This window comes from Schistocerca americana, chromosome 8, assembly GCF_021461395.2.
Source record: "Schistocerca americana isolate TAMUIC-IGC-003095 chromosome 8, iqSchAmer2.1, whole genome shotgun sequence".
Taxonomy (NCBI): Eukaryota; Metazoa; Arthropoda; class Insecta; order Orthoptera; family Acrididae; genus Schistocerca; species Schistocerca americana.
The window spans coordinates 187,188,302-187,215,224 of NC_060126.1; the positions used below are offsets into that span (position 1 = coordinate 187,188,302).

Sequence of the window (26,923 nt, forward strand, 5' to 3'; positions counted from 1 at the left end):
AAATGGAAGCAGACTGATGGACACTAACGAAAAAAGCCGCCCATACTGTCGCAAGCCAGCAGCCAGCATTATGCTAGAAATAGTGATGTAGCTTCCACAAAACCATCTGATGATGAACCTGAGAAAGTTCGAAAAACCGGTTCGCGGCATAACTATTCAAAAATCTGACCGAGGTTTTATGTATTTACATATATTAGCAATTTGTTTTCATAGAAACACGTGCCCTTTGATAATGGCAAACGAAGAAGAAAACTGTTATACATGATGAATGCGCGGACAGGTTGTCTGATATTCAAGGCAAATTTGAGTACTGCGAAGAAACAGGAGAATTCGGCGAACGTTACCGCTGGAAAGTGACACGAAAGTCACAGTGTAGAGTGGTTAGATGTTGATTTACCAAAGACAAATAACGAATTTTAAGGAGTTTCAGATCCTAACGTCTTTCCAAAATACATACAGAACGTCGAGAATGTAGCTGAATTACTTACAAGGAATGATGTGTCTGAACTTATTAGTACCAAAACGAATAGGTTCTACAATCACAATTCAAACAGGAGACAGACAAAGGAAAGAAGTGCCAAACTTGTCCACGTGAAGGCGCCGATCTTGGAAAATGCTTTGGGCATTGTTATGATAAAATAACTGAATTACATTTTCGATAATACAGGGCTATTACAAATGATTGAAGCGATTTCATAAATTCACTGTAGCTCCATTCATTGACATATGGTCACGACACACTACAGATACGTAGAAAAACTCATCCATTCGGCGATGGTATGCGCAGTTTAAAGCTTCTGGATGCCTCTGTAAGGGGAAATCAGGGTCGGCCTGCAGTGAGCGAAGAAACGGTTGAACGCGTGCGGGCAAGTTTCACGAGTAGCCCGCGGAAGTCGACGAATAAAGCAAGCAGGTAGCTAAACGTACCACAGTCGACGGTTTGGAAAATCTTACGGAAAAGGCTAAAGCAGAAGCCTTACCGTTTGCAATTGCTACAAGCCCTGACACCCGATGACAAAGTCAAACGCGTTGAATTTTCAGCGCGGTTGGAACAGCTCATGGAAGAGGATGCGTTCAGTGCGAAACTTTTTTTCAGTGATGAAGCAACATTTTTTCTTAATGGTGAATTGAACAGGCACAATGTGCGAATCTGGGCGGTAGAGAATCCTCACGCATTCGTGCAGCAAATTCGCAATTCACCGAAAGTTAACGTGTTTTGTGCAATCTCACGATTTAAAGTTTACGGCCCCTTTTTCTTCTGCGAAAAAAACGTTACAGGACACGTATATCTGGACATGCTGGAAAATTGGCTCATGCCACAACTGGAGACCGACAGCGCCGACTTCATCTTTCAACAGGATGGTGCTCCACCGCACTTCAATCATGATGTTCGGCATTTCTTAAACAGGAGATTGGAAAACCGGTGGATCGGTCGTGGTGGAGATCATGATCAGCAATTCATGTCATGGCCTCCACGCTCTCCCGTCTTAACCCCATGCGATTTCTTTATGTGGGGGTTATGTGAAAGATTCAGTGTTTAAACCTCCTCTACCAAGAAACGTGCCAGAACTGCGAGCTCACATCGACGATTCTTTCGAACTCATTGTTGGGGACATGCTGCGCCGAGTGTGGGAGGAACTTGATTATCGGCTTGATGTCTGCCGAATCACTAAAGGGGCACATATCGAACATTTCTGAATGCCTAAAAAAACTTTTTGAGTTTTTGTATGTGTGTGCAAAGCATTGTGAAAATATCTCAAATAATAAAGTTATTGTAGAGCTGTGAAATCGCTTCAATCATTTGTAATAACCCTGTATTAATGCACTGAAATACGCAAACACATTAAGACTGCTTCCTGCAAAAATTTCGCCCAGACTGGTTACTATTTCTGATGAAGTTTGCGGATGGGAACAGAAAAGGAAATGACTAGTCGTGGTACAGGGTACTCTCTGGTGCAGGGTACTCTCCGTCACGAACCGTACGGTGGCCTGCGGAGTATCGACGTAGATCCAGAAATAGAAACAAATGGATTTTAACATCTTATCAAAAAACGAATATGACTACCGGCGCCATAACGTTTTCCCTTCCTACTTATATGAGGTTGCTTCTTGTAATTTCAAGATCAGGGTACACTTTTTCTTGAATTTTCTGAATAAAAATCTGTCTTCTTGAGGTGTAGTGATGGAGGTATTTGATTATAAGCTAGTGCCTATTTCCTTGGAGCTTGTTGATTGTACTGAAAAGGACTTCAGTGTATTCCCTAAATTTAAAAATACACAGTCCACAAGCAACGTAATTGATTTCCAGCGACTGGCTGGCAGATGTTTCGCTTCAGTTTTCCTGGGAATCTTGCAACGTGTCCTTCCCAGTATGAGTTTATGCCAAGTTTGGAGTAAAGATGGTTCTGTTTAATGGTGATAGAAATCAAAAATTGTCTTTGGTATCTTTCGGTGTGCCACAGCCCCTTACGCAGTCCGTGTTCAAACATTTCGTAGAAGTACTTTTAACTAGAATACAGTCCAATCGTTCTGGGATTTAAGAGTAAACACTCTAAAGATGTGAAACACACATTTTTTTTAAATTGAAGTTTTAGGATGGTGTCTCCCCTTAAAAGGGAGAGTAGCCGTTTTTAAAGGGATGAAAAGTACCATCATGGTCGGATTGGGATCTTAAAAGCGGTCAGACCCATCAGTGCAGAATGCCTTGTCTATAAGTTTATTGTGTGCAATGTTGTCTTCAAACGCTTAGTGTTCTATTAATATTCTTCAAAACTTTGAACACAACGAAAAAATTCAGTTTACAACATTACAACAGATTCCATGGAAAGATTGTGGACATTTGGAACGTGAACAGCGAGAAGCCGATGTGCGTGTGTAAAATACGTATATTAATATAACACTAAACGTATCAAGCCACCATTGCATACGATAAACATATAGAATAGGCATCCTCAGCTGGTACGTTGACGTTGATGTGTCTGACCGCTTTGAAGTTCCTAACACGACCGTCATGCTACTTTTTATCGGTTTATACATATACATATTCATTACATGAGACCAGAGAGACAAACGTCCTCAGTAGTTTTCCCAACATTTTCACTATGAAAATATATTTTTAGTTTCAGGAGCAACTCTCAGCGCATGAATCTGCATTTGTATAAAGTTACCATACTACTTTTCATCTTGCAAAGGGTTGCACAGTTTCACTGAATTTCGGGTTATATTGACGGTGCTGAAATTCGGCTACATTAATTCTCATACACCTACTGTGTGACACTTGCATGACTAGTTTTGTAGCAAAATTAATCTCGCAGACATCTGTTGCTTCAATGTAAATTTCCACGCCTTCATAAGTCTGCAGCTACTATTATGCCGATGTTTATATTTACATGTACATTCCGCTATTTTACGCACAGAAGAGAACGAATCCACCCACAACAGCTCACTGGCAGACTTCAACTTAAGAGCTTGTCTTTTGAATTCGCATTACTCGAAAAGTGGTACCAGACATTGATCCTTCAGTGAAAAGCAAAGTACATAATATTCATCGGCATTATGTATTTTGTGTTTAAAGTTTAAATAAAATGGTAAAGAAATATAAATTAATTTCGTCCTAAAGCTGCAGTCATCAAAAGGCTGCAACAGACGTAACAAGAAGTACGACTCCTCTAAAGAGAGACTAGGTTACATTGTTTCATGGCTCCATCACCCGCGCCTATTTCTGAAATAATATGCCCTGTCTGGTCCACCACGGATCGTCCTCTGTGCTGCAATACGGAGACAAAACATCGCATTCCGTGTAAACATGTATAATAAATGTGAAATTTTGTCTGTGAGTATGTTTCTCTTTCACACTGAAACGGCCGGACAGATTTGTTCCAAATCTGGAATGGAACAAGCTTATACCCTGACTTAACACACAGGCTACTTTTAGAAGTCTGTACTGCAAGATATTTATTGATTTAAAAATATAACGCGAAACGTGAAACAATAACTACTCTCAGAAAAAAGCTATTCTTTGACTTGTGAGCTGTATCGTATTTGTGAAATTGCTTTTATTGTTTAACATGTCCTACGTAATACGATCCAAAATAATTAACACAATATTTGCACAATCCTCGAAGTGTTCAATCCATACTTTCAAACAAGGCCGTTGCACTGTAACCGGTGAACGTATAGCATATCTCATAGCTTCAGAGACGCTTGCAAACTCACGACGACGATGTCATTTAAATGCAGTACGACAGAGAGACGCCCTGCCTGTACTTGTAGATCGTGGAAGACTTTTAGTGAGCCTGGATATGATTATGAAATGCGAGCGTATCCACTGGTAACAGGCGCACACGTGAGGGCAAACGACGTTGTTGCACGTACAAATATAAAATTGGCGCTGGATTGAAGTAGAAATTGCTTACTTTCTTGAAATAGAAATTGCTTACTTTCTTTCTTCGTTGAGTTAGTACGTTTGTTACACCTTCATGCTGAAGCGGCTGGGCGGATTTGGATTAACTCTGGCTTGCAGATAACCTTTATTCTGAATTAACACACAGGCTACCTCTTATTCCGAGAAAGAAAAAAAAAATCACTGTTCCCGTGGCATGGGTAACGCGGTTGAGAAGTCGTCCATGAAATCTTTTTCTCATCCATCTATCAAATGACTATACTGAGTTTAGCGTAGAGATTAGTGTAACTATTTTGACAAGGAAGAATGGCCCACTCGATGTTCAAGCTTCGCTGAATCCTACAAGTGGCGAAAGGCCCATTTGCAATATAAACAATAACAATGGTCGTGCGCTCTTTTAGAACAGTTCAAACTGATTGTGTGGGGCAAAAGCGGGATGCCACACAAGCACTCGATCGGAGCTTGCAAGACATCAGCGGCCACCGAACGTTGGTTGGTGGAGCGGCTGTCTTGCTCCCGGGCGACAGCCAATGGGCGCTGCCGGTCATCTACCGAGGCACTGCGGCATACAGTTCATCGTTTTGAGTCTCAAGCCTTCGCCACTGCGGGCAAACTTTAAAAGATATGAGAGTCTACCTCTACAACGACCGAGAGCCTGGACTATTTACTCAATAAACCACCTCGAGATCAGCGAGAGCCGCACTGCAATGGATGCGGAAGGCTTCATTAAATTTTGAAACCCGCTTCTGCCATGTTGTAGGCTCAGATAATCTAACTAATGAAGTTCTTTCGAGCTAACAGCAAAACTTGGGCAACCAAGATATGTTATGTGAATGAGCAATTCTGATGCCCAACCATGAATCGGTGAAAAACGTAATAAAAGAACTATCGATGAAGTACCTGGTGGTGTACCACCTACAGGTCAGTTGATACAGTGATGACAACAGATGACACTACTAACCGTAGAGTTTCTAAATTCATTAGCCATCACGGGGTTGCTGTCCGATAAGTTGGAGCTGAAGGTGGATGTGCCGGACATACTGATCCGCAGCCTGGATGCATCAAGGCCGTGCGATGGCACAGGTAACGTCTCACGGAACTGAGAACGTACATCGCGCAGGCCACCGTCACCACCAGCGCAGTCAAAGACAGACAGCATTGATACCACCGATTGCTATCATCCCAACAAACTTGCCTTTCCTGTTTGATAGGGTCTTCTCGATCACAATATATAAGAGCCAACGATAAACGTTAAAAATGGCAGGTACTCATCTGGGCACACCATAATTTACGCACGGACAGCTCTACGTTGACTGCTCGCATGTATCGAGGGCCAGAAATCTCTACATACACGCAGATAGCACGAAGTCTCGGAATGCTGTTTACCGAGACTTAACATTGTAGATTTCTGGCGCTCTAAACACACCAAGACAATTATGATCTTTTTCCGTGCTAGGCATGTAGCTAACAGTTCTGAAACGTGCTTTCCTGGAACATTTTGAAATTCGCTACCCGGTCGCGTAAAAATTTTGTCTCAAGTAAACGAGTGAGTTGTGAGCGACATGTATTCTTTCAGCTTCGCTCATCGTCTCAAAATTTGTTTTTCCCTTGTCGCGCGGTTCGCTGCGCCCTAAGAGGTTCGCGCCTCAATACCTCAAAAAAATAACTTCAAAAATCAAATGGCTCTGAGCACTATGGGACTTAACTTCTGAGGTCATCGGTCCCTAAAACTTAGAACTACTTAAACCTAACTAACCTAAGGACATCACACACATCCATGCCCGAGGCAGGATTCGAACCTGCGACCGTAGCGGTCGCGCGGTTCCAGACCGTAGCGCCTAGAACCGCTCGGCCACAGCGGCCGGCAAACTGTTCTGGTTCCTTACACGTGTGGATAGTGAGTTTCGGCATTAACATTCCTTAACAAGTAACTGTTTAGCAGCGGGTAACACCGCGGAACGCAGGTACTGTGTAATACAACTGTCGTATTTTACAACTCAAATCTGTATGGATCGCTTACGAGTTTCGATTAGGTTTTAGAATTCTCTTTCAAAATGCCTCAATCTAATGTCTCGATACACGGGGAGAAAACCTTCCAGAAGTCGAAAGAACAAGCATAATTTGTATTCAGTTCTTCGTATGGGACAGCTCGTTTTGTAGATGTACCAAAGATTGAATGAATCAAGTTTCCCCTCTAGGGGAATGCTTGACTGGAGAATTTACTGTCCCCGTGGACGTAGTGGTTTCTGCCCCAAAGAATATAACAATAAATAACGCTATCGTTTTGAGGTAAAAGGGAATACTAACAAGCTGGGTTCTGGGCAGGGTGTAACGTATCTGCTGTCGTTTGAGACAGCTGGATGAACACCTAACAGCAACCTACTAGCTTTCACGAAACGTGATATACGAATCACAGCAGAGTGTATCGTTTTCACTATGCTTGTATGGCTACAAATGTTATAAACATAGGTTTGCCTTTCCAATTTGTACAGAAACCAGATGGCAGTTATAAGAGTCGGGGGACATGTAAGGGAAGCAGTGGTTGGGATGGGAGTGAGACAGGGTTGTAGCCTCTCTCCAACGTTATTCAATCTGTATATTGAGCAAGCAGTAAAGGAAACAAAAGAAAAATTCGGAGTAGGTATTAAAATCCATGGAGAAGAAATAAAAACTGAGATTCGCTGATGACATTGTAATTCTGTCAGAGACAGGAAACGACTTGGAAAAGCAGTTGAACGGAATGGACAGTGTCTTGAGAGGAGGATAGAAGATAAACATCAACAAAATCAAAACGAGGATAATGCTATGTAGTCGAATTAAGTCGGGTGATGCAAAGGGAATTAGATTAGGAAATGAGATGCGTAAAGTAGTAAATGAGTTTTGCTATTTGGGGAGCAAAATAAGTAGAGGATATAAGATGTAGACTGGCAATGGCAAGAAAAGCGTTTCTGAAGAAGAGAAATTTAACATCGAGTATACATTTGTGTGTCAGGAAGTCGTTTCTGAAAGTATTTGTATGGAGTGTAGCCATGTATGGAAGTGAAACATGGACGATAAATAGTTTAGACAAGAAGAGAATAGAAGCTTTCAAAATGTGGTGCTACAGAAGAATGCTGAAGATCAGATGGGTAGATCACATCACTAATGAGGAGGTATTGAACAGAATTGGGGAGAAGAGGAGGTTGTGGCACAACTTGACTAGAAGAAGGGATCGGTTGGTAGGACATGTTCTGAGGCATCAAGAGATCACCAATTTAGTATTGGAGGGCAGCGTGGAGGGTAAAAATCGTAGAGGCATACCAAAAGATGAATACGCTAAGCAGATTCAGAAGGTTGTAGGTTGCGGTAGGTACTGGGAGATGAAGCTTGTACAGGGTAGAGTAGCATGGAGAACTGCATTAAACCAGTCTCAGGACTGAAGACCACAACAACAACAACAACAACAACAAGCTTGTATGGAATATCCAAGTACCAACTGGATAGCGAAGACAAAGTTTTCTCGTCTTGTCCGAAACCATTACTTCAGTTCTTAAGAGGATTTTTTTTAGCAATCGATATAATCCTTTCTGATAAATGTTTCTGACGTCAACAAGTGTAATAAGTCTTCACAATTAACTGAATGGCACAATATGTCACATACATTTTTACGCTGTTCTGTCACGAACAAACATTTAACGGTACACTTGTGTTTCACACAGAAAGCATACACCCAATGCGTCACAGATTCTGCTCATGTTTTGTACTATTGTAGTACATACCTGAAATTACAAATGCTGCGCGTTAGTAGGATTCGCCACCCAATTTTTGCCGAGAAATCAAAATTAAATGATTCATGAGCCTCTTTAATAAAATACAAGAGCGGCAGATGAGAAGCAGCGGCGTTAGTGCATTCGGAAAAGACGGCAGATTAGAATTGTGGTCGTACTGTGTTTTAGCCTTGTCATTTCTATTCGATTCTTCCTCCATACGCCAGTGTCACTGTCGCATGTCGTTCCCTGGTTGCCGTGTTTGCTGGAGCTCTGTTTGGTATTTTAGTCGCCTGGGCCAGTATCCAGCTACAGCGGTGTGTGTATTTCTCCTTCAACCTGAATCTGCTGGGCGTTCCCTAAGCCTCCTATTATTGGGCTGGGGCCGGAGCCTGCACGGCTGCTTTACCCAGAGTGCATTTTCTCACGACGGTAGGTATTTCCAACGCCCGCTGCACAAAAAGTTCTTAATGAGCTGCTAAGAGGTAGCACGTTACAAAAGTGTGGGAAGCAGGAGCAGAAATAAGAAATAGTGAGTTACATTCCTTACATTAACTCCTGATGATGACAGGCTTAAAGGTCAGTATGTTGAATGATTTGGGCTTTTCATTACTGACTTTTGAGTTGTGACACGTTTAACCTAGCCGCGCGGTCGCCACGCAGGTTTGAGGGCGGACCAAAAGAGCGTTTCATCGCTAGTACCAATTCCACTTCTTCGGAAAGAAATAATAATAGTGGAACATTCGTGGTGAAACATAACCGAGGTCTAACAACCAATCGTTATGAAATTTAAATTTATTTATCGGAACTGTGTTTTTTGAAATGGAGCCATTACCAGGACCTTCCGTACTGATTTAAGAATAGTCATGGTAATGTGTGCTGGAAAATTAGGGGAAAAAAAAACAACGTGGAAGGCAATACAGGCAGAATTCCAGTGCGCTGTTTATCAATCTCACAAAACTCTAAACCTCGATTTCTCGGACACTCCCGAGAAGCGGGTCTTTCTGGACCAGCATTTGTTACACTTAATAATTTACTACAATCACGGAAAACATGAGCAAAATCTGTGACCCGTTGGTTGTACGCTACCTCTGTTAACGTTTTCTGGACACCATTCCCCTAGCTCTCTCACAATTTACAACCGTTACTACTGTGCAACTTATCAACGGATTTCTGTTATTTGAAAGTAAATAGTAACAGTCTAAATAACGCCGCAGAGATTCTACTATTCAGAGATATGGCGACGAGCCTTACAGATATGCTTAGGATATTTAACTTTAGTCGAACAAATCCTCTATGAGGACACTATTAAAAAATGGACGGTACTGTATGACTAATATTTTCTACGATATGACAAATTTTGCATGAGTGTCTGCATCGATTAGCATTCTAATAAAAGCAGGCAACAGAGTGCCGCTGCTGCTGGAATCTGGAAAAAAAATCAGCTATTGCGTTATCAACAGAGGTTTTGCGCGTACTTGAAGTCCGGTTCATAGACTTCGAAACAAACTGCACGTGTGTTTTAGTATTTACGAAAGAATGTCCGCCCCCTTAGCTGAGTGGACACCGTGTCTGTCTGCCATGCAGCGGCCCTGGCTTCGATTCCCTGCCGCTCAGGGACTGAGCATTGAATCATCATCATTATCAATGTGGCGTCAACTAAAGAGACTTGCAACTTGGCGGCCAAAGGGGCCTTCCAGAAAGAATGGATAATGTATCCGAATTAAGTTACTCTCTCTAAATTCAAAGGTATCGTATTCTAATCTTACTTTGTCAGCTGGAACTTATTTGTTGTGGCCACAGAAAAAAATTACTTCATTGAATCTACGTGCCTTTTCCAAGACATCAGTAAACATCAATACAGACTGTTTGAAATTCATTCCAGATTAGGAATTTCGTGACCAATCTGTATTACTAAACGCCTAACCTGGTGCTCTGCAGCATTTGCAGTTTGACTAACGGCTTCCAGGGACAACAAAAATTTGATTTTCTTAATTTCATATAATTATTCATCAAATTTAAAAATTTAACATGCCATCATAATCTATTCATGAAGAAGAATAAACTTATATTAAAGAATTAACACATTACAGCACGTGGCTTGAGGCAGTGTAACTCACTGCGCAATAATACCCATACTATATCCAACAACTATTCGAGAGTAAGATTATTTAGTGATTTGCAACAAATTTTACACGTAATTTCAAACTATTACCAAAAAATTTCCTTGGTGACCAATACAATCTGTATTACTTAACACTTTAGCTCTTGTTGGAAACCAATCTTTTGTGAAGTAATTAGATATTTGAAGCCATTTTCTACATTGGAATTCAATTCTTTAAATAATCTGGGGTCATACTGGTTTATGCCAAAGGCCTTGCAAGAGTGGAAACGCCGGTTCTCGTCGTATGACCGAAGCTGAGCGCTGTTGGGCTGGGCTAGCGCTTGGATGAGTGACCATCCGGTCAGCCGAGGCAAACTGAGGAGCTACTTGATGGAGAAATAGCTTCTCTAGTACCGTGAACTGACATACGGCCGGGAGAGTGGTGTGGTGACTACATGCCCCTACATATCCACAACTACTGACGCCACTGGGCTGAGGATGACACTGCGACCGGTTGCTACCGCTCAATCTTCACGGCCTCTTCGGGCAGAATTTAGTTTTTTGTTTTACTGGTTTATAGAAAAATGAGGAGAGAATAAGGAGAGCGAGAAAATTTTGAAACAAGACGAAACTTTTTCGTGTATTAAGGCAATTACAACAGAACCACTTTGAAATCTGTGCCCACAGCAAGGCTGACTATTCCATTTCTTTTTTCACGAACGACCTAGATGTTCTCAACAAATCCAATTCGTGCGATTTCTCGGAATCTAGTAAAAAATGACCATTAATAGCAGCCTTAAGAGACACCAACAGTAACTCGGTACAGATGTAAGAATTCCGTACGGTGGAACCTAACTTTCACAGCGAACTGACAGCAACATCGCACCAGGCCTGCAAAACCAAACTGCATGGAGCTGTACTGCAACATTTCTCTGTAGTCTTTTGTGTCAGGCGATAGCGTAATGCCGACTGAGATTCACTTGGTCATATACGGTATACAGTTTAGGAAATAGGTTTTAAAAATGGAGGAAAGTTTTATGGAAGTTACCCAATTCTAGATAGTCGCCAGTGAACGCGGCAAAATGATCCGAACCGAGCCGCCTTGTCACGGTTCGCGCGGATCTCCCCGTCGGAGATTCGAGTTGTGCGCGTGCGCGTGCGCGTGTGTGTGCGTGTAACCAAGTTAGTCTAAGTAGTGTGTAAGCCTAGGGACCGATGACCTCCTCAGCAGTTTGGTCCCACAGAACTTACCACAAATTTTCAAATTCCAAAAATGAACCGACGGCTGCAGATGGTTGGAGTTTAAGAGACTAAATAGTGAGATCATCAGGCCTTCGGTCGCGAGAGTGAGTTCGTCTTGAGATGGTGAAGTCGGCAAGAAATTTTATCAAATTATGAAACTGAGGAGGAATGGTAAAATCGAGGCATTGAAAGTAATACTGATGCCAGAACTAAGATATAATTTAAGAAGTAAAAGTATAATGGTGGCTCCAGTGGCGCCAGGGTCTATGTTAGAACAGACGAGGAGTCTCGTAAAGCTCGTCTGTGGCGAGAGAAACGGCACCTGCGACTGCCCCACCAGCCTGCCCGGCCAACCTGATAAAGTGTGAAGGCAGTAAGAAACCAAAAGAAAGTTGGATGAGCTGTCATCTAAATTTTTCCCACCTCAACGTTTGTAAAGTTGAGCAGAAACATCGCGAACACTACTATTGTGATCTATTTTAATACTTTTTTTTTTTTTAGATGATTTCTAAAATGGTTCAAATGGCTCTGAGCACTATGGGACTTAACATCGGGGGTCATCAGTCCCCTAGAACTTAGAACTAGTTAAACCTAACTAACGTAAGGACATCACACACATCCATGCCCCAGACAGGATTCGAACCCGCGACCGTAGCAGTCGCGCGGTTCCGGACTGAAGTGCCTAGAACCGCTCGGCCACCGCGGCCGGCGAAAATATCTCTCTTCAACCACAAAGTTTCCTGCAGCGGATAAATCAGGTCAAAAGCTTCCCTGCGTCAGTCCGGAACAAACATTAGGAATCTTGCTCTAGTTCTTAAGGTGATCAACGCATATTCACGAACAAGACGATTTTAGTTCAGTGAGTCTGACGTGTTCGTGTAACATAGCATTCATATAGCATTACAGTACAGTATTAGTTACTGCTCAGAGCAGAGTCAAATATCAATGATACATTGAGTGTGAACCAGCTAACCTTGTACAGGACATTTAGTGTGAGGTAACGCTGATGCATCTGCGGTGTTAATTCGTCACGTAGCCAACATCAAACCAACGAAGTCACGTAATTTTCGGAAGACGCTGTTTCCAATTTACACTAAAACTTTTTACAGTTAAGTATCTGCTTCGTATTTACACATGAATTTACTAACAACAACAGTGGCACAGAATTGTTGCTGCTACATATACAAATTGGAATCCGTCACAAGAGGAAAAGTTACTTTTGAATATGCAAGTACTACAGAGGTCTAGCCGCAAGCATACTTGCACGTTTCTGGTTTGACAAAGACTTTCTCAAGCATCCTATTCCACTTCGCCTGACCCGTGAAATCACCAATTCGTGATCCAAATGGGTCACGTCTGGGATATTTGGTAGTGGATGGAAAGTAACAATCAATCCCCACAATTTTATCTCTCCAACCATCACTTGTTGGCTCTGAGTAATGTGGTACATCAAAAGAAACTTGTTAACTTTTCGTCGCCGAACTGAGGCCACGTGATCGTCGCTGAACTGAGGCCATGTGATGTCTCTTTTGATTACTTGTCAACGTGCGAATCCAATTTACGTGTCACAAATCTGATCCCGCCCCACGCCGACGTCTAACAAAACAATTCTGGCCTCTTTCTTCTGAGCTGAGATTCTTCTCTTTATCTTATGCCGTAGCACTACATTTCAGAACGTCTACTTTCATACACAGTGCCTGTTTCTTGAATGGCTGTGAGGTGAAACTGTGGTAAAACTGTGGTAAAAAAAAAGAAAAAAAAGCTGTCTTGTGTATGGCAATATTTCAGGCAAAAATAGCGTGATATTTCTGTCAAGCGGCCGTAGCTTCGTCACTAAAGATGATTGTAGCAAACGGCATTCGTTGACATTTCCGTATAGCAGAATCATTCGGATTTAATGGTGGCAAAGCCTGGGCGTGCAGTGTATACGTACTACAGTATCTTCTGATCGACCAGAAAAATCTTATTTCGGTAATAGTATCAAGTAAAACCTGAGGTTGTGGTGGGATTAAGTATGTAGCCGGTACAAATGTAAGAAGACTAAAGGGAAGTTGCACAGTAGAGTGGTTACTAGAAACCGCGCAAGCGGTTGGTCTCGCGACACAAGAAGCTACTCAGAACACTAACGGCGTCAGACTCCCATACGGGTTGCAGCGGGTGGTCTTCGGGCCAAGGCGGCATTGATTGTGCTGCTGCGCCAACAGAAGGTGCCAACCCTGCTTCACTGAACTGTCACAATTCCCGTGTTGCGGAGGTGTTACCTTCTACATGTCTGCTCGTTCAAGCTGGGCCAGTGATGTAATGAAGTGGCTAGCATTAAAATAGTTATACTAACCGAGAAAGATGATTCGAAGGGCGGGGTAAATAAAGCAAAACTTATCCTGGAAGAAGCGGTAGAAGACATTAAAAATACAAAGAAGAGAAAATGGGTATGAAAATAGGTTGGGCGACGGGTTTTATATGGAGCATCCAACGCGTTTCTTAGTTCAAATGGATCTGAGCACTATGGAACTTCACTGCTGAGGTCATCATTCCCCTCGACTTAGAACTACTTAAACCTAACTAACCTAAGGCCATCACACACATCCATGCCCGAGGCACGATTCGAACCTGCGACCGTAACAGCAGCGCGGTTCCGAACTGAAGCGCCTAGAACCGGTCGGCCACAGCGGCCGGCTCTACAAGGTAAAGTACAACGTAAAAACCAGGATACCCATGTAATAGAAGCCACTTCTGCAGAAACAAAACTGCACGGACTGGTGCCCCTTATTGCTACTGAGTGCACTTTAAAGACCCTGACACTTCTTTCGACTGTGGTCAACTGTTTATTCGCGTGAGAAGAATGTAAAGCGATTTGTGAAATGCGGAATGACTTAAAGGAGTCTCACGTTGCCTTATGTACACTTACATTTTGATGCGATGTGTCTGAAACAATTATCGTACGGTAAGACAACAACAATTTAAGGCATGATGATATTAATCCCATGTACAAAACGCCTTCGAACGTCTAACTACCTTATAAACGAGTTGAAGTTACTTCTGATTAATATGCAAGTGAGTTAAAGTGTTAAAGATTTGCCTTTCAGCATTTGAGAGAGAAAATGTTTAGGAAAGGCTTGAAATAATGCTTTAAGTTTGTTGGAAGTCGCTAAGTGCTCTCATTCTCAAATACAAGATGACCGACATCTGTGTATTTTTGGGCGCCGTCAATTACGCTGGTTCAAGACAAACACACAGTTTGTAACTATAGTACTGTGTTAAAGTTTTAAAGTAAAACTATACTTCCTAATAAGTATTTTATGACAGCATTTTAAATTCGGTCAATAATTATGCACAATAATGAAAATGAATTTTCGTTTCCCCTACGCTGCAACAGATACCGGGTTTCCGCATAGCCATACAGTTAAAAAAATCGAGAATTAAGATGAATACCATTCAGTGCTACTGCTTTTTAATTTTCTATTTTATCTGCTGCTGAAACCACGGTATTTCCACTGCCTTTCAGAACTCAGCGACTGCAGCTGCCACAGCTGTTGTATTTATTTTTTCTTCACAGGGCACATAACACGTTCCACAAGCGATCCACATTAAATAGAAGATTGGAAAGAGGGAGAGCGTCTCAGAGACAGATTACTACCAATGCTCGCCACTAAATAACGTTCACACTTGCGCAATGTTAATTTGGGGTGCGGAAAGCTACTTGATCAGCTACTATCCAACTTAGTGAATCCAGTCCACTAAACCATTCCACTGATGTACACACGTTTAATTACTGAATCATTCGCCACGTGGTTTAATTACTTACGTAGTGTTAACTCCATGTCGCATATACGACTTGGTGAAAGCCTGCTAACCCACCGGCACTGCTTTATTACAAGGATCATTGCGGACTTTACCGTCTCCGTGAGATACTGGGTGGAAGGACTGATGAAGTTAAAGGGACGAAACTACGAGGTCATTGGTCCCTTAATCCTTTGAGTGTTAAGCCGGGAATAGTCCCCAGAGAGAAAAGGTACAAAAGACAAATCCCAATGGATTCGGTGGTATCAGAGAATCAAGATAACCAAGAAATAGGAGGAAGTAGAAATGAGAGAAGCGTAAAAGGGTGACGGTGGGAGACCTTCCCCACCCAGAAAATAGCTGAAGGCCCCTGAGGACATGTTATGCCAACGGAGTCACATCATCTGCATCCAACTGGTGCTTCCACACCCTTCATTACCTCAAGAAAACTAGCAACACACCCAAGTTAATCAAATCACAGGAAAGGTAACAACAACGATAAGACAGTAAACAAACGACAGATGTAGAAGAATAATTAAAAAGGTGGGAAGGGCAGGAGCAAGGCTGGACAACCGAGCAAGGGCAGCAGTATGCCCTTAGACTGCAGCAGGCGACGAGGCACCCCTCCAATCCCTGAGGCAGCCGACAAGGTTCATGTGCCCTACACCACAGAGAGGAGTAAAAACCAATTTCACGGGTAAAACGTAAAACCAAACTAGCCACTTTGGTATAGTCTGCTGGAATGAGAGGTACCGTGTCAGCAAGGTAGCGACATTAGGGCAGCCCAGCAGGATGTGGGTCACTGTGAGATGGTTACCACACCAACAGTGCAATGGATCCTCCAGGAGGAGGATGTCGCAGTCAACCATGTGTCGCCAAGTGAAGCCGACAGAGGACAGTAGATTCCCTTCGAGATGCACGAAGGGTAGACTGCCACATGGCCGTGGCCTCCTGTGGTTCGCATTTTATTCAGGGAAACAATGGCATAGCAATCTGCGTTCTAAGCATCCAGGAACAGTAGGCGAAGAGTCCAGCAAAGGTCCAGTTCCAGTATCCCCTTCTCCAACGTCGGCATACTGGTAACCAACTTGGCCAACCGGTCAGCACGTTCGTTTCGTGGGATCCCACAATGGCCTGGGGACCATACAAAGACGACCGACCGACCGACCGTCCAGTGTGGTAGAGATCATATAGCAGGTCTGGATAGTAATAATCAATGGGTGTCGTGCGTAGCGCTGGTCGACAGCTTGAAGACTACTGAAGGAGTCACTGCTGATGGACTCGCCAGTGCAAGAACGAAGATAGCTGAGGGCTCAAGCAAGAGCCACAAATTCTGCAGTGAAAACACTGCATCCGTTCGGCAGGAAGCGTTGATCACTGCATCTTGCAAGTGTGTAAGCAAAACCAGTTTGTCGGTCGACCGTAGAGTCGTCAGTGTATACTATGTTAGAATGGAAATGCGTCACGGACGTCCAAAAAGGCGGCGAAAAACGATATGGTCTACTGAATCATTCGGTCAAAAGGAAAGGTCGAGGCAGATCCGAAGACGAGGTACACACCATGGGGGCGCACGCTATTTATTCCTGCCAAGATTTAGTTTATAGCAGACACACTGTACACGAACTGCTATTGTGACTCAAGATCTTTACGTCTGTTATGAGAGGTCTCTCTCTCTCTCTCTAATAGGAAAAAAAGACGATATTTCGGAGGCACAGGGGAGCAGCGATTGTGTAGTGCATAGTTGAGTAGCACGTGTTGTCACCTGATCAGTAGGAGAGGGACGCCAACTTATGGGAGTAAGCTGTTCACGGGAGTGGTCCGAAAGGCACCTGTCGCAAGTCGGACTCCCACAATGGACTATTGTGTCCAGCATCCGCGTTGCTGAAAGCGACGACAATGATAGAATCCACGGGTCCCATGTCAGTTTCTGGTGAGTACTTCATACTCATCAGTTTATTTGTTTTGTTTTTATTGTTGACCTAAAATCAAAACAAAATAAATGGTAATGTTATAGTTTTTTGGCCTTAAACCGAAAATCAACCACGAACCTTGTATAATATATTAGCAGAAATAAAAGGAGACCAACTGGAGATGACACACAGGTGTTTAAACACATTTGTGTAAAGAACAGAAAAAAATACGTTGTGATTTGCAGTATTCGGAGTATAAAACGCCTAAATTACATTCGCAGGCACAGAGTAAAAACGTTCAAGCCCAGCATGGCAATCAGGTAGACTAACATTAAACTGGTACAATCTGTGAGAAGGCACCCCGTTTGCAGTACATGATTTCGATCATCAGTCAAATACACGTCAGTTTCTTAATTTTGGATAAATCATTTCACAAAACGTTTGACCGTTTTTATCTAATTTTTTTTATTTTCATAGTCGGCTACGCGCAACAAAAGGGTATAATTTTTAGTGTATTCTTACGAGCCAGTCTCTACGAACCTGCAAAATTTTCTTGGTATCTTCCTCCGTTTCCGAGATACAAAGGCTCAACGTTAACCTACTTGTAAATGAAGCACACGCACGTAAAATCCGGTGTGACGCGAAAACAGGATTTATGAAGTGATGTAGCACTGAGAAACACACTCTGTGAAGTGTCATTATCATCAGAAGGGCTCTGGGAAACCCATGTTGTAGAACTGAAGCACATGCAAAATTTTTGTGCCCCTAATATCCGGTGTATGGTGCAAAATTAGTATTGCGTTATTTCAATTTCAGATAAGTAAACCTCACAAAGTTGATCATCCAAAAAGCTATTTTTGGTCCTATCAAAGTACAAAAAAGGTGAATAAGATCCTGTTTAAAAGACTGACTGAAAAGTGGGGTATCAGCTTCCTCGTTCCACCTCCCTCAGCACCTTCAAAAATTATCGCAAATATTTTGTCGTGCAAACATGGCTCTGAGCACTATGGGACTTAACTGCTACGGTCATCAGTCCCCTAGAACTTAGAACTACTTAAACCTAACTAACCTAAGGACAGCACACAACACCCAGCCATCACGAGGCAGAGAAAATCCCTGACCCCGCCGGGAATCGAACCCGGGAACCCGGGCGTGGGAAGCGAGAACGCTACCGCACGACCACGAGATGCGGGCGTCGTGCAAACATATTCGCGCTTTTTTATGCTGAGAGAGAAGAAAATAGTGGCAGTGGGAAAGAGGCAGAAAAGTAATGAATACTGGAAGATAGTAGACAGTGCCTGTGGTATACAGAGAGCGAAGAAGATAAAGGCAACATGAGAGAAAAAGAGGGACACAGTAGCAGTGGAACATAATTGACTGTAACGGGACAGTACTAGGATAAGAATGAATAGGACAGAACCAGGTGGAGCAGGAGGAAGTGGGTGAGGGCCAGTGATAATGAGAGAGAGTATGACAATGACAACGAGGGAGAGAGAAATAGTGACAGTGGGAAGAGACAGGCGGATTGCGAAGGAAGGAGTGACGTGATAGCAGTAACGGAGAGCAAGAGGGCGACAGTCACAGGAGACAGTAGTAGCAGGACAGAAGGAAGAAGACTGTGGCTGTCAGGCAGGAGACAGTGACAGAGAGACACAAACAGATAACGAAAATGAGTTGGGGCTGAATGGGTGGGTGGGTGGGTGGGTGAGTGAGTGAGTGAGTGAGTGAAAATGGGCAAGTGGGGGTGGCCAGGTGTGAGCGATTTTAGCGATGACTTAGTGTTGGGGGTGAGCGCGTTACAGTTAGGGAAGCTTGTGGGAGTGAGATTCTTGATAAAAAGAGCGCGAGTACGCCGTACTACAAAACTTTTGGGAAACATTTTAAAGGAGCCGTGGAAGACATAATGAGGCAGTCGGCAACCCACTTTTCAGTCAGTCTTTTGAACACGAACATATTCGCCATTTCTGTGCTCCAATAGCAGCATTTTACTGCTGGTATGATATATTTAAATATCGACCGGTACTCAATATTACACAGAGTAGATAGATGAAGAGAAAGCAAATGAGGTGGCTTTTGTGAATCTAATGTTCAATGTTTAAGTTATAATTTTATTGAGTACTAGGGGTATTTATTTGGTGGAATTTTCTAAATTACTCTGTTCATTTTCAAGTAATTCCATCCTTTCCAGAATGAATTTTCACGCGCGCGCTCTGATCTGGAGCTTCCCGGCAGATTGTGTGCTGGGCCGGGACTCGAACCTGAGAAACCTAAGCGCGGTTTATGATCCACCCTCACAGCTTTATTTCCGCTCATACCCCATCTCCTACCTTCTAATTCTAAGTAACTTTCTTCGAAGAGTGTTAACATGCAAATATGCAGGTGAATTTCTGTGAAGTTTGGAAGGCAGGAGATGAGGTACTGGCAGAAGTAAAGCTGTGAGGATGGGTCGTGAGTCGTGCTTTGCTATCTTAGTAGGTACAGCACACGTCCACGAAAGGCAAAGATCCCACTTTCGAGTCCCATTCCCCCGCAAAGTTTTAATCTGCGAAGAAGTTTGAACTGATACGTTGAAGAGCAGAGTTTCAAAACGTATTAAATGCAGCCGCGGTCAAAATACAGTTTGATGCAGTTTCACCGCAACTGTTGTATGTTCTATAACGCTGTTGAGTCAGATCGGGTGATTTCATTTTCTTTCCAACAGTAATTTAGTGCTGAAAAACATGAATCTGATCCCATCGTATTATGTAAACCGCAGCCGACGGTTCAGTCCGCACCTTTGTTAGCTGGTCCCACTATTTTGATCTTGAAACTCACAGTGTTGTTGTTGATTGCGTGACAGGTCTCATTCGTTCATCATGAGGGGAAAAAAGGGGGGGGGGGGGAGGGGGAAAGCTATTTACCCGTCGGCGAGTGATTGAAAGGAAGTAGAATGAGAATCAGAGCTGCGAAAACTAAAAGACAAGAGATGGTCAGTAATTTAAAAAAAATGCATGTTTCTACACTTTGATCGAGCTTTACTACCTGTAGTTATGACATGAGGAGACGTATTTCACTTTAGGGACTTCAAACGACATCCATATTTAAGTAAATTTCATCTGCCTTGTAATAACAAAGACGGCAGATTGAAGTGTGAAAGCATCCTAGTACTCAACCCGAAGACGCAAAAAATAAAATTTACAGCATCCCAAACAAGATGGAACATGATCACACTCAGTTACATCTCCAAAACCACGAAGAACTGCATAGCACTATGCTGGACAGCGCAATCCAAATTCCGTCGTTATGTCGTATGTAGCAGGTTACAGTGGTGTTTATACTACCGCTACTATACAGTTTTGTTTATAGTACCGCTACAAAAGCGTTAAATTTTTCTGCTGTTTTGGAGACGTTATTTGTAAATTCATGAACTGTGCACTTAATACGATTTGAAACTGCTCCACATTTTTGTTTCTTGCAAAACTAGGGTTCACGCTGGCCAATTTGATTCCCTGTGTATCCGTTTCCGACTCTTCATTTGGCTACATAAACTCAAAGAGGAAAATCCATTGTGTAATTTATAGGGAGTCTGAAGACCATAGTTTGTTTTTTTTGAAAAAAACATGTTTACAAACCTAAATTTAATTCGTAAACACGAAATTAACTGGTGCAACCTCAACATGGTGACTATAGTCCTTTTAAAATTACTTGATAGTTGACATCTGTCAGTTGACGCTACAGTGTTGCCACATCGGCTGCCGACTGGCGCTCGGTTGTGTGTCTCACACACACACACACACACACACACACACACACACACACACGGCTGTCACTTCACAAATGCTGTTGATGTGTAACGTTGGAAGTAGTCGGCCGCGAGGTACGTTGGAAATGCGAGATGCTCTGTCGGAAGCTGATTTTAACTGACCAATGACTGAACTGGGGCAGACGACGTGTTTTGTAGCCCTGTCGTAAGCTAATTACAACCTCGTAATGTGCAATGTATCCGAGAAAACGGCGGTCTACAATCTGAGGCAGAAGTAATATCACGATCGCTTTGTTCACGGCAATAGAAGCAGGAGTAAACTCAAGACAGAAAAAATTGTTTCAGCGCTAAAAGCAAACACTAATTTATCGGTATCTGGAACTATCCTCATACAGCAAGATATGTAGATCAACAGCCAAGACCATTTCTTACTGCATCCCAATTCCGTCTAAATGAAACTAGCAATTATCGTGCAGTGACTGAATGCATTAGTTGTTCTTTTGTCAGGTCTACCTCGTACAAGCTAAATGTTTTCTTCATCCAATACATATTCCGCATTTTTGTGATAACTACAGGGAATATACAAGGCTACGCGAGCTGCCTCGTTACTAGCTGATCAGCAGTCCTCGCTGACACTTTGTTGCAGATTGTAGGCGACACAGGCTGATTTTCAAACGGAAAAGGAATGTTGGGAAAAAATAAGAGCAAATGAAGCCAATACGATGATGAAACTGCCGCGGCAAATAATTAGAAATAAAAAATTACATTTAAAATCAATCAATTGAATAAAAATAATGAAATACTTTTGATTAGATTTAGAAATAAAAATGATTCGACACAGTCGACGAAATTTGAACCTACGACCTTCTACACGACAGGTTTCTGCGCTAACCAGTGCGTTAAACCGCAAAACTTGGTAGCACGCTCATATCTGTGGCTGTGGTGCTGCAGTTGCAACGATGACCTGCAGCCTTCAAAAATTCAGTTTCACGTAATATCGTGTGAAGCTTATCAGATGTAAGCTGATCTCTGCGATTAAGATAATTATACATGTTGCGATGAATCACTTCTGGTGCGGAAGTATACAGCAGCGTTTGGTTAGCGCTGTGCATAAAACGCGTATGTCGCATTAGCACCGTTGGGTGCGTGTTTTTTGCTGTGGTTATGTAACACGAAACAGAAGTGTCAGACCCATGATTAGGGATCCGAACATATCAAGAAAGAATCCCGCATAAGGAATTGGAAGTGAACTGACCGACTGTTGAGGCAGTCTGGCAACGGTAAACGGTTGGGCGTGGTGATCTCTCGGGTGGGAGGAAACCAGCGTGAATTGTGAACTATCAATTTTAATCGGAATACAGATATGTCAACATTAACCAGTACCTGGTATAGTCCGTGAGACCGCTGCCGAACTTTCCGACGGCCATCCTCTCTCGTTCTGCGGCGGTTCTGCCGTTTTCCTTCGCGCATCCTTCAGCAGGAACTGCAACGGATCGTTACCGGAGCCGTGACGGTCTGCGAGTGCCGGTCGCTGTTTTGAGTCACAATGCCAGTTTGCCGGTGTGCGTGGGACTGCTCTACTCCGGTTTGGAGATAAAGGGCGGGTTTCTCTTAATCCGCCTAACGGGTGCTGGCCTGGTCCAAAGGGGTGGTCTGCCAAGGCGTTTCCCACACAATGGCTGGCCTTCCATGGTACCCTTTGAGAACAAAGTTCTGAAAGTGTCGACAGGTAGCAGCACTTCACAGGTGCTCTGAGCGTTAACAGTTGCAACCGCAATCTAGGTTCGTTTGAACAGTTACCAGAATTCCAGAGACCACCAGAGAACAGGCGCTACGAAGTCCCTAGCTTGTGTTTCTCTGCCCATATCCTTTCCGTCACATTTCTGTTTGGAATTTAGTGCGTGCTGCGGCATCATGTGACCATGTGAAGCTTTGCGGCATGTTGTTCGGAGGGGCACTTGCGAAGTTCAATGTTCTTTGAATGTTTGTTGTTCTGGATGTGGGGGTTTATTCTGCTTTTTATTTTATAATGCTTGTCATTGATTGCAAGACGGCACATCGCAGAATTATGCCATCAATTTCGATAAAACGGGTTTTGAATTCTTCTGGAAGTGCCCACAAGTACTGACTTGTTGGCCGCGTTTTACGAGAACGGATTTTTCACAACAAAATCATGCTGAAAGATAAGAAGGATTCGAGACTCCGTTTATCGAAAGTGATGGCATCATTCTGCATGCGTCATCTGCGAAGTAAATATTGAAATCGATGACAAGCATAAAAGAAACAGAATAAACCAGCACATCCAGAGCAAACATTCAAAGAACACTGAACCGTTAAATTCATGTCACCAGTAATGGATTTAAGTTTCAACTGTTGAAGCATCACTGTTTGAATTTTAATTGATTTTACACCTTTTTAAAATGCACGAACTCAAGAAGAAAACTGTCTGCACGATAATGCTATCATTCAACGACTCGCGTATGAACCTGTGGCCAGGGCATACGATACGAAAGTTGGGCTCTTGGTGACTACGTACGCTAACTATATGCTTTCGGCTTTCCAACTAATGAAAGGCATGTACGCCAACCTCAACCACGTGACATGTATTGCACATGGTCTACGCCGAGTTTTCGAAATTATCGGGGAGAATTACTGGGGGTAAATGACTTCATTGATGCTCGGATGAAGATTCTGGTAGAAGTTCCCATCTGTCAAGTTTTGTAGGCATCAAGAAATGACAGGGCTCCATCTTGCACAGTTCCTCTGATCACAAGGTGGGGTACGTGGGTAAGATGAGCAGTTTTCATGTGAGAAAACTCTAATAAAAAGAAACACTTCATATGTGCTCTAGGCTCAATTGATGCAGATGCCATCAAGCAGATCCAACAATCGGTCAATAACAAAGATCTATAGTCTGAACTTTTTGCAGTGTATAGATACACGTATTTGTCCGAGGTGATGAGTTGGGAAGAAGAAGGTATGGAGGAGGAGAAACAGTGGAAGAAGCTGATGAAATGTTACTGACAACCTTCACAGATTTGCTACAGACAAATTCGAATTAAATTTGTAGAGCAATCCAGAGGTGGCAACCTTTGTATCTTTGACTGAACTTCCATTATGGGTGCTGAAAAAATATTCTCCTCTGGTTTATGTAGATCTCGAGAGTAATTTCTCCGTACATAAGGAGTATAGATCTCGAAGCGCCAGCGACTTGATGTCAAAAACATTGAGATGATAATTATATGTAATCCAGAACGACGGAACCCTGTAAACTCGGCAAATAAAGTTAGTGTAGCTGGCTTAAATTCAAATAAAGTAATTTAATCAGCACCCTCTTTGCACCTTTTCGTAATGTTTCTTCCCTTTTTCGGACCATAATTTACTCCTTAAAATCCCTTCACTAGTTATAACCACTGCTGCCTGTATGATCAATGTTGCCTAACGAAAAAAGAAGCCTCCAGAAGTGTAGTACTGTATTACGTGTGTACGCCAATGCTTTCTGTAGTATAGTTGACACAGACGAGCAGTTTTGTTTCAAAATACACCTCGCACAATATCACTGTGACAATATTTATTAACAGTGAGTGTGTATGAGTCGCCGTTTCGTCTGAATAAACCACTTGCCGCTCTAGTTCGGATACTTCATTTTTTCGTAAAATGCAGTATAGATTTTCTGGAACTATATCGTCTCGGTCGCAGATGATGACTATTTTAACACTTTCTAAACCAAACCCTGTGAACAGAACCATTTTTCTGAGAGTTTCTTTACTAGCTTTGAAGTCCAGTTGTATGTGACAAAAGATTTCAAGGGTTATCATAGTTGGCGTTCACTTTTATTTTTGATAACATGGCAGGAATTTCTGCCTAATAACACTTGTATCCGTATCATTAGCCCCTAACTCACGAGGTGTCATCTCTCAGTCCGAGCGGAAATATTCAAACTCGCTCTCCAAGGTCAGTTGTGTTGTGGCGGAATGCTTCTGTACGTCCCCTACCCTCCTTAAATAGCCAACTCTATAATGTCCCGTTGGCTGCGTTACGCCTCATTTTTTTGTTGCTGACACTTGTTACCGACAGGTGTTGGGGACTCTTAGATAGCGCCTCGTGAACTACGTACCTATTTTCTTCAGTACTGCACAGTACAAACGATGTTCGCTGGATCGTATCAGTTTAAACTTTCCCCAGTTTAATGGAACTGATAGTGGATGGAGGAAGGTATTAGTGGTGATGTAGATAAATCGAGAAATAGACGACAAATAAGATTATTTTACAACAGCCAGTGGTCACACTTCTATTATCGAATAAGGCTATCATTCAGTAACTCTGACGGAGATCTGTCTGTTTCTCCAATAAAACACTGAACAATTTACACTCCTGGAAATTGAAATAAGAACACCGTGAATTCATTGTCCCAGGAAGGGGAAACTTTATTGACACATTCCTGGGGTCAGATACATCACATGATCACACTGACAGAACCACAGGCACATAGACACAGGCAACAGAGCATGCACAATGTCGGCACTAGTACAATGTATATCCACCTTCCGCAGCAATGCAGGCTGCTATTCTCCCATGGAGACGATCGTAGAGATGCTGGATGTAGTCCTGTGGAACGGCTTGCCATGCCATTTCCACCTGGCGCCTCAGTTGGACCAGCGTTCGTGCTGGACGTGCAGACCGCGTGAGACGACGCTTCATCCAGTCCCAAACATGCTCAATAGGGGACAGATCCGGAGATCTTGCTGGCCAGGGTAGTTGACTTACACCTTCTAGAGCACGTTGGGTGGCACGGGATACATGCGGACGTGCATTGTCCTGTTGGAACAGCAAGTTCCCTTGCCGGTCTAGGAATGGTAGAACGAGGGGGTCGATGACGGTTTGGATGTCCCGCGCACAATTCAGTGTCCCCTCGACGATCACCAGTGGTGTACGGCCAGTGTAGGAGATCGCTCCCCACACCATGATGCCGGGTGTTGGCCCTGTGTGCCTCGGTCGTATGCAGTCCTGATTGTGGCGCTCACCTGCACGGCGCCAAACACGCATACGACCATCATTGGCACCAAGGCAGAAGCGACTCTCATCGCTGAAGACGACAAGTCTCCATTCGTCCCTCCATTCACGCCTGTCGCGACACCACTGGAGGCGGGCTGCACGATGTTGGGGCGTGAGCGGAAGACGGCCTAACGGTGTGCGGGACCGCAGCCCAGCTTCATGGAGACGGTTGCGAATGGTCCTCGCCGATACCCCAGGAGCAACAGTGTCCCTAATTTGCTGGGAAGTGGCGGTGCGGTCCCCTACGGCACTGCGTAGGATCCTACGGTCTTGGCGTGCATCCGTGCGTCGCTGCGGTCCGGTCCCAGGTCGACGGGCACGTGCACCTTCCGCCGACCACTGGCGACAACATCGATGTACTGTGGAGACCTCACGCCCCACGTGTTGAGCAATTCGGCGGTACGTCCACCCGGCCTCCCGCATGCCCACTATACCCCTCGCTCAAAGTCCGTCAACTGCACATACGGTTCACGTCCACGCTGTCGCGGCATGCTACCAGTGTTAAAGACTGCGATGGAGCTCCGTATGCCACGGCAAACTGGCTGACACTGACGGCGGCGGTGCACAAATGCTGCGCAGCTAGCGCCATTCGACGGCCAACACCGCGGTTCCTGGTGTGTCCGCTGTGCCGTGCGTGTGATCATTGCTTGTACAGCCCTCTCGCAGTGTCCGGAGCAAGTATGGTGGGTCTGACACACCGGTGTCAATGTGTTCTTTTTTCCATTTCCAGGAGTGTAGTTACAATCGAATGTCTTGCGAGTGGTGATAAATGTGGATCCCAGTAGTTAACGTCCATTTTTCAGACTTTTTGTAAGACTTTTTGTAACTCTCGGGTGGTTTTGCGCAAACATAAACCCTGTGATTCAGTTTTGTGTGTAAATTTACTTGCTACAGAGATAGCATAATTTTTCAGAATATAAAATTAAGTTCTCTTTAATAGTC

The 26,923-nt window shown here is 43.4% G+C and overlaps 1 protein-coding gene across 3 annotated transcripts in view; it reads right to left on the minus strand.

Moving 5' to 3' along the window:
* LOC124545362 (mucin-19-like) overlaps positions 1-26,923 on the minus strand; it is a 545,233-nt gene that overhangs the window by 295,414 nt on the left and 222,896 nt on the right. The window lies entirely within an intron of this gene.